The sequence below is a fragment of the Ranitomeya imitator genome, chromosome 8 (genome assembly GCF_032444005.1).
Source record: "Ranitomeya imitator isolate aRanImi1 chromosome 8, aRanImi1.pri, whole genome shotgun sequence".
Taxonomy (NCBI): Eukaryota; Metazoa; Chordata; class Amphibia; order Anura; family Dendrobatidae; genus Ranitomeya; species Ranitomeya imitator.
In genome coordinates this window covers 86123849-86135696 of record NC_091289.1, presented here as the reverse complement: position 1 = coordinate 86135696, position 11848 = coordinate 86123849, and the positions used below count along the sequence as shown (strand labels likewise).

At 43.2% G+C, this 11848-nt stretch overlaps 1 long non-coding RNA gene across 1 annotated transcript; it reads right to left on the bottom strand.

The window, feature by feature from the left end:
- Positions 1-9883: 9883 nt before the first annotated feature.
- On the bottom strand, positions 9884-11489 carry LOC138647136 (uncharacterized). The gene is made up of 3 exons (XR_011314899.1): positions 11111-11489; positions 10029-10089; positions 9884-9947 (listed from the first exon to the last, which is right to left on the bottom strand). It is a non-coding gene; the product is annotated as an uncharacterized lncRNA (long non-coding RNA).
- Between the last annotated feature and the right edge of the window lie 359 nt (positions 11490-11848).

The following is an 11848-nucleotide window of genomic DNA, read 5'->3' as shown; positions in this document are numbered from 1 at the left end:
AGGATACGGGGTCAATTGACTAGACAAATCCCTGTCTGTCAGCAGGGACCTACCAGTGCCTCCTAAAGATTTTATTGATCTCAGACCAGTTAGAATTAAATTGGGTGATAAATCGTGGTGCTGAGTCTATTTTTTTGAGGGACCTCCTGGGTGGTCCCGCCAGCAGAGAGGGCCTGTCCGAATATAATGCCCGTGAGTATCCCTTGCGGATATCTGCATATTTGTAACCTCTATCTCTGAAAGCGGTGTGCTAAGTCTCTTGCTTGTTTATGAAATGTGCCATCATGGGAACAAATTTGACGCACCCGCAAAAACTGTCCCACCGGTATAGAACTTTTAAGCCTAGGCAGGTGGGATGAAGTAAAGTGCAGGAGTGCATTGGTGGCCGTACCCTTGCGGAAGACGTCGGTAATAATGGTACCATCAGATGATTTTGAGATGGCCAAATCTAGAAAATCAACTTTTGACTATATTTCCAGGTAATTCTGATGTTTAGAGATGTTAAGATGGTTCAAAAAAGTGTCTAGTTGCGACGTGGAGCCCTACCATATAAAGAAAATATCGTCGATATAGCGTAACCACGAGATAACGGAGCTGCTGCTCTCTATTCACCATTTTTGTGTTCACATATTATATGCATTGATGTACATTTGATATTTCAATAAACGTGTATTGATCATTTGTTGATACCTCTATATTTCTTGGCGTGGATCGTTGGTGAAAATCATTGTACTATTTATTATGGATAACCGGTTTGGTTAATATTTGTCACTAATCCACAGCCTAGTGCTTTATAGGTTTTTATGCTTTGGCCTAGAGGTATGCCCTTTGCTAGCCGAGAGGGCATTATTGTTTAGGTGTTTTTATGTGTCTGCTAATGCACATGTCTCAATATGTAAGTAAAAAACACGTTTAATCTGTACTACCCTTCTATGTAGATCTCTGGCTTTCAGTCGTGGGTGGTGCTGGATATTGGTTCAGTCATAAAACTCTGCCCAGTAGTCTTGTTCACTGCAGTTTGAAGGATGGGCTGAACTGCCCTGACATCATGTAGCTCCCTGAGGAAATCCCACAACTTTGCCCTGACAGCCAGCTTGAAGACTGAACCAACATACAGTGTCACCCACATTACTGGAAGCCCAAGCCCAACAATACATGTCAGAAAGACCTGCATTTTCAGTGACCATTTTATTCATGAACTACTTCTGGACCACGCATAGACAATAAAACTCTGCAGTGGCGTTTTAATCTGTTCTAAATCAGCTGCATGACATCATGCAGCTATGAGACCAGGAAATCAGCTGTCAAATACGGATTCTGCATAGAGAAGGCAGAGATGGTCATGTAATCACTGGGAGCAAGGAGGGAGCAGGAGTTACCAGGTTCTAGAAGATCAAGTGAGCTCTGAAATGCACCCTGAAGGCTGAGTTTCCACTGTAACTGGGGCTAATATACCCGCCCTGATTACAGAGGAAATCAGATTTCATTAAAAAAAAAGTATTACAATGTAGAAATGCCACCAAGAGGTCTTTTATTCCATTATATGGGGAACAATATGTGAAATAAATACATAACTAAAAGCAGAAAATAAATAAATTAAAAGCAACTACCAATCCAAATCACTCTTGCTGGGCACTTAGAAAACAAAAAATGTCTTACATACAAAAATGATTGTTACAGAAAGAGAAAAGGTAATTAAAGGGAATCTGTCACCCCAAAATTGGCCTATAAGCTAAGGCCGCCGGCATCAAGGGCTTATCTACAGCATTCTGTAATGCTGTAGATAAGCCCCCGATTTAACCTGAAAGATAAGAGAAACAAGTTAGATTAAACTCACCCAGGGGCGGTCCCGGTCCGGTCCGATGGGCGTCGCGGTCCGGGTCCGGTTCCTCCCATCTTCATACGATGACATCTTCTTCTTTTCTTCCTGTGGCAGCTCATGCGCAGGCGTACTTTATTTGCCCTGTTGAGGTCAGAGCGAAGTACTGCAGTGTGCAGGCGCCGGGACTCTGACCTTTCCCGGCGCCTGCGCACTGCAGTACTTTGCTCTGTCCTCAACAGGGCAGATAAAGTACGCCTGTTCCGGAACAGCAGCAGGAAGAAAAGAAGAGGACGTCATCATATGAAGAATGGAGGCGCTGGACCCGGACTGCTCCGGAACCGCCCCTGGGTGAGTATAATCTAACATGCTTTTCTTCTCTTTCGGGCTAAATCAGAATGCTGTAGATAAGCCCCTGATTCAGGTGGCCTTAGATTATAGGTCAATATTGGGGTGACAGATTCCCTTTAAACCTACCATTCGGTTTTCAGAATTCCCCTGAGGACACACCAGGAGGAAGTCTTTCCTTGACCTACAGCTCTGGCAAAAATTAAGAGACCACCACATCAAAGCCCTGTCATGGGCAACCCAATCTCCAGACCTGAACCCCATTGAAACCCTCTGGAATGTAATCAAGAGGCTGATAGATAGTCACAAGCCATCAAAGAAGAACTGCTTAAATATGCTGTAGATAAGTCCTGAAAGGCGGTGGCCGTATCTTATATTGGCCAAACCTGGGTGACAGGTTCCCTTTAACTTTTTGGACCGATCTCTTTGACAGCTACAGAATATACTGCAGACCATTATTCATAAGGAATCTAAGTGCTATCGTCTAATGCCATAAGGGGGAGGGAAAATAATTCCGAGACTATAGCAGTCATTAGTGGCATTTTATTTTCTATTTGAAGAATCCATTTGTTGTATTAAGTTGTATTGAGCAACATAAATTTGTCTTGCTTCTTCAGTTTACAGCAGAAAGTTTGGACACATTTGTTAATAATCCTAATTTGCAAGGAATGAATGAATAATTTTGATTACAACTGTATATATAAAAAAAAAATTGCACTTTGGCCCTGTTACTTCCAAATAGCAGATAAACTGCTTAAAAAGTTGCAATCATTTTTAACTTCTGTGCAACAATAGCTTTTTTTAATATACTGATTATGGCACGGCACAGTTTGGGTCCTTTTTTTAAGGCAATAAGGACTTTTTGGATTTAATCCCTTTTTCACTAAAATAAAGACAATTAGAAGCTTTGTCATGTGAACCTACCTATAATAAAATACCCTAGTTCGGCTTTCCAGATAGAAAAAGATATGCGTATATATAAATATACGTGCATTATTAAGAGTCCCATTCCCATGTTATGACCATTGCTGGTCTCTGTTCTCCTCTGCTCATACAATGACTTACTGTGCAATCACTATATGCAAGCAGTTGCTGAAATTTCCCGTATTGACATGAAAGGATACTTCTTCTAACAGAAAACAAGTATAAGCAGAAACTTAAAATAAGCAGAAACTTATATGTCTCCCTTTATTAGGCATCCAGAAGAGATGTAGAAGCCCATGTTGACAATATTACCAGACTGACTAATCATACTGACAGCGAAGGGTAAGTAGGTTTACATTTTGAATGACTTTTATATTGGAAAGGTTGTGGCCTTTATTAACCCCTTAAAGGGACACTGTCACCTGAATTTGGGGAACAATCTTCAGCCATGGAGGCGGGGTTTTTGGGTGTTTGATTCACCCTTTCCTTACCCGCTGGCTGCATGCTGGCTGCAATATTGGATTGAAGTTCATTCTCTGTCCTCCATAGTACACGCCTGCGCAAGGCAAGATTGCCTTGCGCAGGCGGGTACTATGGAGGACAGAGAATGAACTTCAATCCAATATTGCAGCCAGCGGGTAAGGAAAGGGTGAATCAAACACCCAAAAACCCCGCCTCCATGGCTGAAGATTGTTCCCTCCAAATTCAGGTGACAGTGTCCCTTTAATGGCACATTTGGTTCCTGTGTTTCATGTGGGCTGAGCATGGATCATACCCAGGAGATGCTGATTGTCTCACATAGTCAAAACTGCCTCTAATTGCCCCTGATTCTGTTGCATTAAATGAAGGGCTTTGTGAGGCCTAGACTGTGGAGACCTGCGTGTCGTAACCAGTGCCTTCCTCCCTCACACCAATCCCACAATGAAACACACACAGTCCTAAGGCTACGTTCACATTAGCGTCATGCGACGCAGCGTCGACGACGCAACGCACGACGCATCGGAAATGCACGCAAAAACGCACCTTTTTTGACGCAAGCGTCGGACGGATGCGTCGTAAAACGCAGCGTTTTTGTTGCGTTTTTGTTGCGTTTTTACAAAAAACGCAGCGTTTTACGACGCATGTGTTGTCAAACACTGATTAGATCTTTACACACAATTTAGTGTCTAGACACTAGATAACACCACCAATGAATAGAAGAGGGTGGGTCTAATGTCTAGACAATCGATAATGCCACCAATGGGTAAATGGGGGTGGGTATTAATGTAATAGTGGTATATATACCCCGGCATAGATTATTTCCAACCATAGAGCATCAAGATGGATCGTTCCATGGAGAGTATCTACCTCAATTTTCAGCTGGAATTAGCCCTTGCTATTGCTTATGCTATTGCCTGTCATGAACAGAGGAAAAGAGACAAACTACGGAGAAGGAGTCGTCGGCGTTTTTGGCTACACCCTATAGTGGAAGTCCGAGAGAGTCGTGGAGCCTACCATTGTCTGTTTGGCGAATTAAATGAGAACCAGGACAAATACTTTGAATACACCAGGATGTCAAAAGACAGCTTCCGATATCTGCTGCGTCTGGTGGAAGGAACCATTTCCAGGCAGGACACGCAGCTCCGTAAATCGATTTCCCCTGAGGAACGTCTGCTGGTGACTCTATGGTACGTAATGGAATGTGAAGGATTTATATGTTCTTGCCATTTTTTAAAGTAACGTGTTTTTGTTTTGTGGGGTGGGGGGATTGTTATTAAAAATGAAAAATTCTTTCATAACAATTTTATTAATTATATTTATTTATTTTTCTTCTTGTCAGTTTCCTGGCTACCGGAGAGACATTGAGATCACTGCATTTCCAGTTTCGGATTGGAGTCTCAACACTGTCGGGTATTATTGCCGACACTTGCCGCGCATCGTGGGACAACCTCCGGGAGGAATTTTTACCCATCCCTACAAGAGAAATATGGCTTGCCAATGCCCCAAAATTTGAACAAGTGTGTTCTTTCCCTAACTGTATTGGAGCCATGGATGGGAAGCACATTAGGATTACCAAGCCTTCAAGAAGTGGATCTCTTTTTTTTAATTATAAAAAATACTTTTCCACCGTGCTGATGGCAATTGCAGGTGCGGACTGCAGGTTTCTCGCTGTGGACATTGGAGCGTTTGGTCGTGCAAATGATTCATGGACATTTAAGGAGTCTGATATGGGCTGAAGATTGTACCATAACAATTTTAATTTCCCCCATCCACGACCTCTTCCCAACACCGACGGCCCGGCCCTGCCATTTGTTGTTGTTGGTGATGAGGCTTTTCAAATGAGTGGCAACCTACTTAAACCTTACTCAAGTCGTGGGTTGGACCGCACCAAAACTATATTTAATTATAGACTGTCCAGGGCCAGAAGAACTGTGGCGTGCGCCTTTGGCATCCTGGTCTCGAAGTGGCGTATCTTAGGATCCGCCATAAATTTGAAAATTGAGACAGTGGATGAGGTGGTGAAGGCGTGTGTGGTTCTCCACAATTTTATTATTGATAAAGAGAGAGTCAACGTGGAACTCGATGAACCCATACAAAATCCATTGCCTGATTATCAAGCTCATCCTCTGCGGACAACTGTGGAGATTGCTCATATGAGGGACCAATTTGCTGCATACTTTGTTTCTGATGTTGGCCGTGTTTCATGGCAAGATCAAATGGTTTAATTCTTCGTGTTATTATGATGTCATGTAAACACTGTGGAGTCCATGTCATTTAACCATACTATGTAAGGTTATTGTTAAAATGTCCCCTGATTGTATAATGCGTTGTGTTTTCAAATAAAGTTCTTGTGCCTTTCCGTTTTCAACAAACAAATCTCCCATACGTTTTTCCATAGTAATAGAATTGTAAAATCCAATTTTATTGAAAGTAATGTGTGTCACACAAAATTTGTGTGTTCCATAGTTTTGACGTATAATTACATAATCGGCTCCCACCTTGTCAACCATTTTTAATCCTGCAGACTATTTGCATATGGAACCAGGCTTGACAAGGAGGGAGACGATCATGTTTGCAAAACTCTACAGAGTTAACACTATTGTACTCAGGATGCTAGAATTCGTCCAGAGTCAAATAGTGGCGACACTGTGAACATTGCTACCACCTCACCTGACCAATATTCTTAAGGTACCGTAATAAAACTATTAACCAACGATACCGACCAGTGATACGACTGGACCGAGATCGTTGTTTAGTTGTCGCGTGGTTGCTGGAGAGCTGTCACACAGACAGCTCTCCAGCGACCAAAAAAGAGCAAGTCCCGTGTAATCTGGGTAATGTTTTGCCACACTCACAATGTTTTAAATGTAATTTTAAAAAATACAAAAAACCCTTACACTCCGGTGTGTGAAACGTCCATCGCCGTCAACTTCCCGTACTGTGGCAGCCCTAAAGCACAGCACAGCGTTTATTATTAAGTCAACGGTGTGCTCAGCTTTACGGGCGGGAATCACAGTGTCAGTGCGGAAAGATGACGGCGAGGGACGTGGTAGACACCTTTTTATATTTGTGGGGTATTGTTCACTTTTTATTTGAGTGTTTAAAACAGTGCGCTAGTAACCCAATATTCCCTTGTTTAAAACAAAGACATCGCTGGATCGGTGTCTAACTCGCCGATCCAACAATGACAGCGTCTGATCAGTTACCCAAAAAAAATTCCAAATCATTCGCTGACACCAAAAAACTCACAGCAGGGGCTCAATCGTTTTACGATTTCAGAAAAGATAACGTTGGTTACACACAAAAACCAACTTTATCTATACTGAAATTGTTGTGTGATGGTACATTGTAAACTTGACATATTGAGCAATGCTGTTTGTGTTTGTAACATCTGAGTACAATGAGCGACAGCCCTATAAAACAATGAGAAAAAAAAATTGATAAATATTGTCAGACATTGCACATCAGGTGTTACAAAGACAAGATTTGTGTATACGGCGCAAGGTGTGATTTGGTGCAAACTTTATTTGAGACAATAAAAACTAATTTTTAAAAAAAAAAAATAACATTTATTTAGGGTACAAAAAAAAAGAAATTGGGAAATGTTATTAGGGGGTACCAACATCCGCAATTAAAGGGGATTGATATCCCACACTTTTTGGGGGTGTTGAGGAGACCGAGGAGGAGGACGAGGGGGAGGAAGCAGCATACTCGATCACACTAGACGGGATGCCGACATCAATCCAGGTAGTGGATGGTGGCGAGATTAGCAAAGCAGGAGGTGAGGGAGGAGGAGTGACGACCAGTGTCCTTGGCTGGCTACTCCGGCTCCGGGTAGACCCAGGCTGTGATGGTGTACTCCTTGTAGACCCAGGCTGGGTACTGGGTGTACTCCGTGTAGACCCAGCCTGGGTACTTGGTGTGCTCCGGGTCGACCCGGGGTGTTTTCTGGTGGTAGTTGTGGGAGCAGCCATAGCCAAGGTCGTAGTACTTGTCGTCGTCTTCTTCTTCTTTTTCCTCCTCTCTCCCTCTGGGTGTGGGTCGGCATCCCGTCTGTGTCCCCTTGAAGGCCTGTCAGGCTCTGAACTTTGGGGCTCTGTTCTGTGGTGGCGGTGGCGGTGGTGGTGGCGGTGGCCCTCGGCACGCGGAGCTCTGTGGTGGTGCTCTGCAGCAGGAGTCGGAGTCATGGCAGCCAGCGATGGTACTGCGGGCAGATTTGTCGCTGACTGCATGACCCGAGCCTGCTGCAGAGCACTGACATATACATTGTTGCAGCCCTGCATGACCGAAATCTGGAGTTCCGGCGTAAGATGTTCAACCATGCCGTTGTGAATGGCAGTAAAAAAATGTTTGGCCGGCCTCGAGAGATCCGTTTCGATGTTTTCAAGACGCCGTTCGATATTGCACATTTTATCGCACAGCGCTTTGAAACCATTCTGAAATACGGTGCTCAGATGTAAAAATTCGGGCATGGGCGCCCTATCCAAGGCCCGCTGACGATGTCGGGAAGACCCAAAGGAAGGAGCGACAGAGGCCTCGGCCAGGGGAACATCTGATGGACCGGCTGCCGGTTCGCCGGTGCAGACCTGCTCTCGCTGTGGGATGGCTGCGACTGTTCAGATGGCGCTTCACAAAGGACCGCTCCAGAGGGTCGGACAGTCTCGCGGGTGCTGCTGTGTGTTCTGTGAAAACATAAGGAAACCATTAGTATACTAAATATCACATTTCACATGTGTCATTAATTAACTTTACCGCCAGCTATCCATTGCCGCCATTAATATTAACCTATTTTTAATATTGACACTGCATATGCACCATCAATATTAACAAAAAAAGGTATTTATTTAATTCACAATAGTCACCCATGGTTGTGGTTTGCAACGCCAGACAATTATGCTTACGTTGGAACTGCCATGACGTCACGGTCATGTGACCGAGACGTCATCACAGGTCCTGCGAGCTGAGCAACCATGGGAACATAACCTGCTTTGTAGTGGAATGTATGCCGTATCTATTATATTTTACTTTTTTGTGTATAAAAAATCGGGGAAACACCTGGATAGCCACTATACTACTACACTATTAAATATTGGCTGGGCATGGCCAATCTACTATTTTTCTGTGTTCTGTATACTTCAGATTTCAGTGAAATTGCTAGTAAGTCAAGCTCAACATTGTAGTTATCCCAGAAGGCTCGGAGCACGGAGCCGCTGTGTCAAGTGTGAGAAGACCAGAAATGAATAAAAAATTCTAGGTCAACGAGGCGTGAAAAGTAAAAACAAAATACTTTATCCTCTTCAATCATAAGCAGAGGATGAAACATCTGCACAATACAATAAAAACACTATCTACGCGTTTCAGGTCTGATGTTCCCTGTCACCTGAAACGCGTAGATAGTGTCTATTGTATTGTGCTGATGTTTCATCCTCTGCTTATGATTGAAGAGGATAAAAGTATGTATTTTTTACTTTTCACGCCTCGGTGAGCTTTCCTTTTTTTCTTCATTTCTATACTTTGTACTTGCCAAAATAACTGGCTGGGCAATAAGCTACGTGGCTGGAATGTAGTATGTGAATATGCATGTTGTAAAAACTAGGTGTGTGCATAGGTACTATACTTACTCTCTGCTTTCAAGGACCGGTCGCAAGAACTGCAGTATACGGTTGTACTTATACACCGAGGTCCTTGAAGCGGCAGCACCACTACGGGTCTGTCCCTCCTTTTTCAGGCCCCTCCGGAAGCGGTCCTTCATGGAGCGCCATCTGGTCTTCAATTGTTTAACTGTGTATAAATTGAAAAAAAAAAAAAGTTTTTAGATAATATATTGAAAACGATTACGCAACCGTGTGCAATCCCAATAGAAGACATCACAGACGGTTGTGTAATCCTGGCATGATGGGTCACAGCAGCATTTTGTAAATACTTACGGAAACTAGTTTTGGCCTTTGGTGAAGCGCTGTCGAAGCCATCCCACAGCGATTGTGCCACCTCTATCCACAGACGCCGCAATATGCCCTGGTCCGCGTGCCGGGGGTCACGGCTGTCCCACAATGGGCCCCGTGCTTCAATGGATGCCACCATCATGTCAATATTGAGTGGTTCATCCAGGGCCCGTTGTGAAACCTAGAAAAAATGGAAAATATTAATGTTTGAAAGATAAAAACAATGGTCCCTACCTCCTCCACCGCCACCTACTACACACAACACCACAACCTCCCACCACCCCCCATAACCGCAAAAACAAAAAAATTAAACAAAAAAAATGAATAGGTTTGAAATAAATACTTACTCTCCATCCTGCAGCCACAGCTTGGCCCCGTGGTCCCTGCTCCTGCTCCCTCTGTTCCTCCTGGTCCTCCTCCTCACTTGAAGAAGCCTGCAAAATAGTTTACCAAAAAGTTGAGTGACCCATCTACTAATGACAGCGAATATAAGCAATAGTAGATCATGTACTCACCGGACTCCTCAGCGGTGGGGTGTGACTCGAGTCGCTGCCGCTGGCCATGACTAATGCAATTCTGAAATAAAGAACAAAATAACATTGATCCTATGCTCCTATGCACAATCCAGCAATATATAAAAAAAAAAAATCATTTAAACCACAAAGAACATTGCATTCCAACTGAACTAACGCTGAGCAAACAACACTGCCACATTGATTAAATTAAAGAAACAATGGCAGAGACAACCCAATGGCAGAGTACAAAAGCCTAAAGATAAGAAAACTAATCTACAACAGACCCTATGTAGTAATCCCAAAAGAGTGTTTTTTTTTTTTTTTTAAAGTACAGTATGCATGGAGCAACCCAAAAAACACAATAGTTTTTTGAAAGTAAAAAATTAACAACCCCCAAAAATTAAGGGCAGAAACATTAATAACTCACCATACTTTACAATAAAACCGACAGGGACGGAGACAATAAAAGGGCCATACAACGCCATACATCGCAACCAGAAAACATACAACAATGTCTTTACACAACCACAGTGCTGAACATAATACACAACTTGCAATATAAATTATTACATTTAATAACAGGGCGCAGAATCATTCTATACCATAATTTACAATAAAACCGACAGGGACGGAGACAATAAAAGGGCCATACAACGCCATACATCGCAACCAGAAAACATACAACAATGTCTTTACACAACCACAGTGCTGAACATAATACACAACTTGCAATAAAAAATTAATAAATGCAATAAAAGGGCGCAGAATCATTCTATACTACCATACTTAACAATAAAACCAACAGGGCCGGAGACTATTAAACGCCATCATATAACGCAAGAATAAAACATCACTACTGAATACAAAAAACACCACCAAACCAAAAAATGGAAACAAAAAATCTATCCTGTAACAATAATCAAGGCCGCAGACAATGAAACGCCATCCTATACCACGCCATACATCACAACCAGACTAAAAATACCACAATATCTTTAACCACAGTGCAGAATATAATACACAACTTGCAAAAATAATTTAAAAAAACATGTAGAAAATGCACAGAATCATTCTATACTTACATCTCTGGACAGCGGATGAATAGTAGAAGTCGTCTGGGGTTCTGGTGTGATGCCTCTAGATATTCTGGAGATGTGCCTCTGGTGTCTTGCCTCAAGATGCTGCAGCAGAAGTGACAAACAATCCAACATTTTCTTTATATATGGGGGATGTTTTTCTCACTGTTTGCACTGTCTAGACACTGTCTAGACACTTTTTTGTTTTATTTTATCTAACGACGCATGCGTCGCACAACGCACGCACGACGCACACCCGCGACGCAAGTGCGTTGTCAATAGGTTTCAATGGGAAATTGAACGCATTGACGACGCACGAGCGACGCAAGTGCGACGCGTGCGTTTTTTGGACGCTAGAAAAATGCAACAAGGTAGCGTCTCCGACGCCACCCAGGTGCGGTGAAACGACGCATGCGTCGTGCGTTTTACCAAAAACGCACGACAACGCAACGCATGCGTCCCCAATGATAAAGATAGGGGCGCATGACGCATGCGTTGTCGTGCGTCGGCGACGCATGCGTTGTCGTGCGTCGGCGACGCTGCGTCGCATGACGCTAATGTGAACGTAGCCTTACTTGCGTTTTTTCCTGCGTTTGCGTTTTTTTGCCCAAGAAGAGAAATTTTACAAGAGCAAAAACAAGATAACCAGACACCACCAATGGGACTAGAGATGGCGTATATGATGTGCTCTCTATATATAGACCATAGGGCTACTGAAATTTTAACAGCTTGCTACTGTATCCT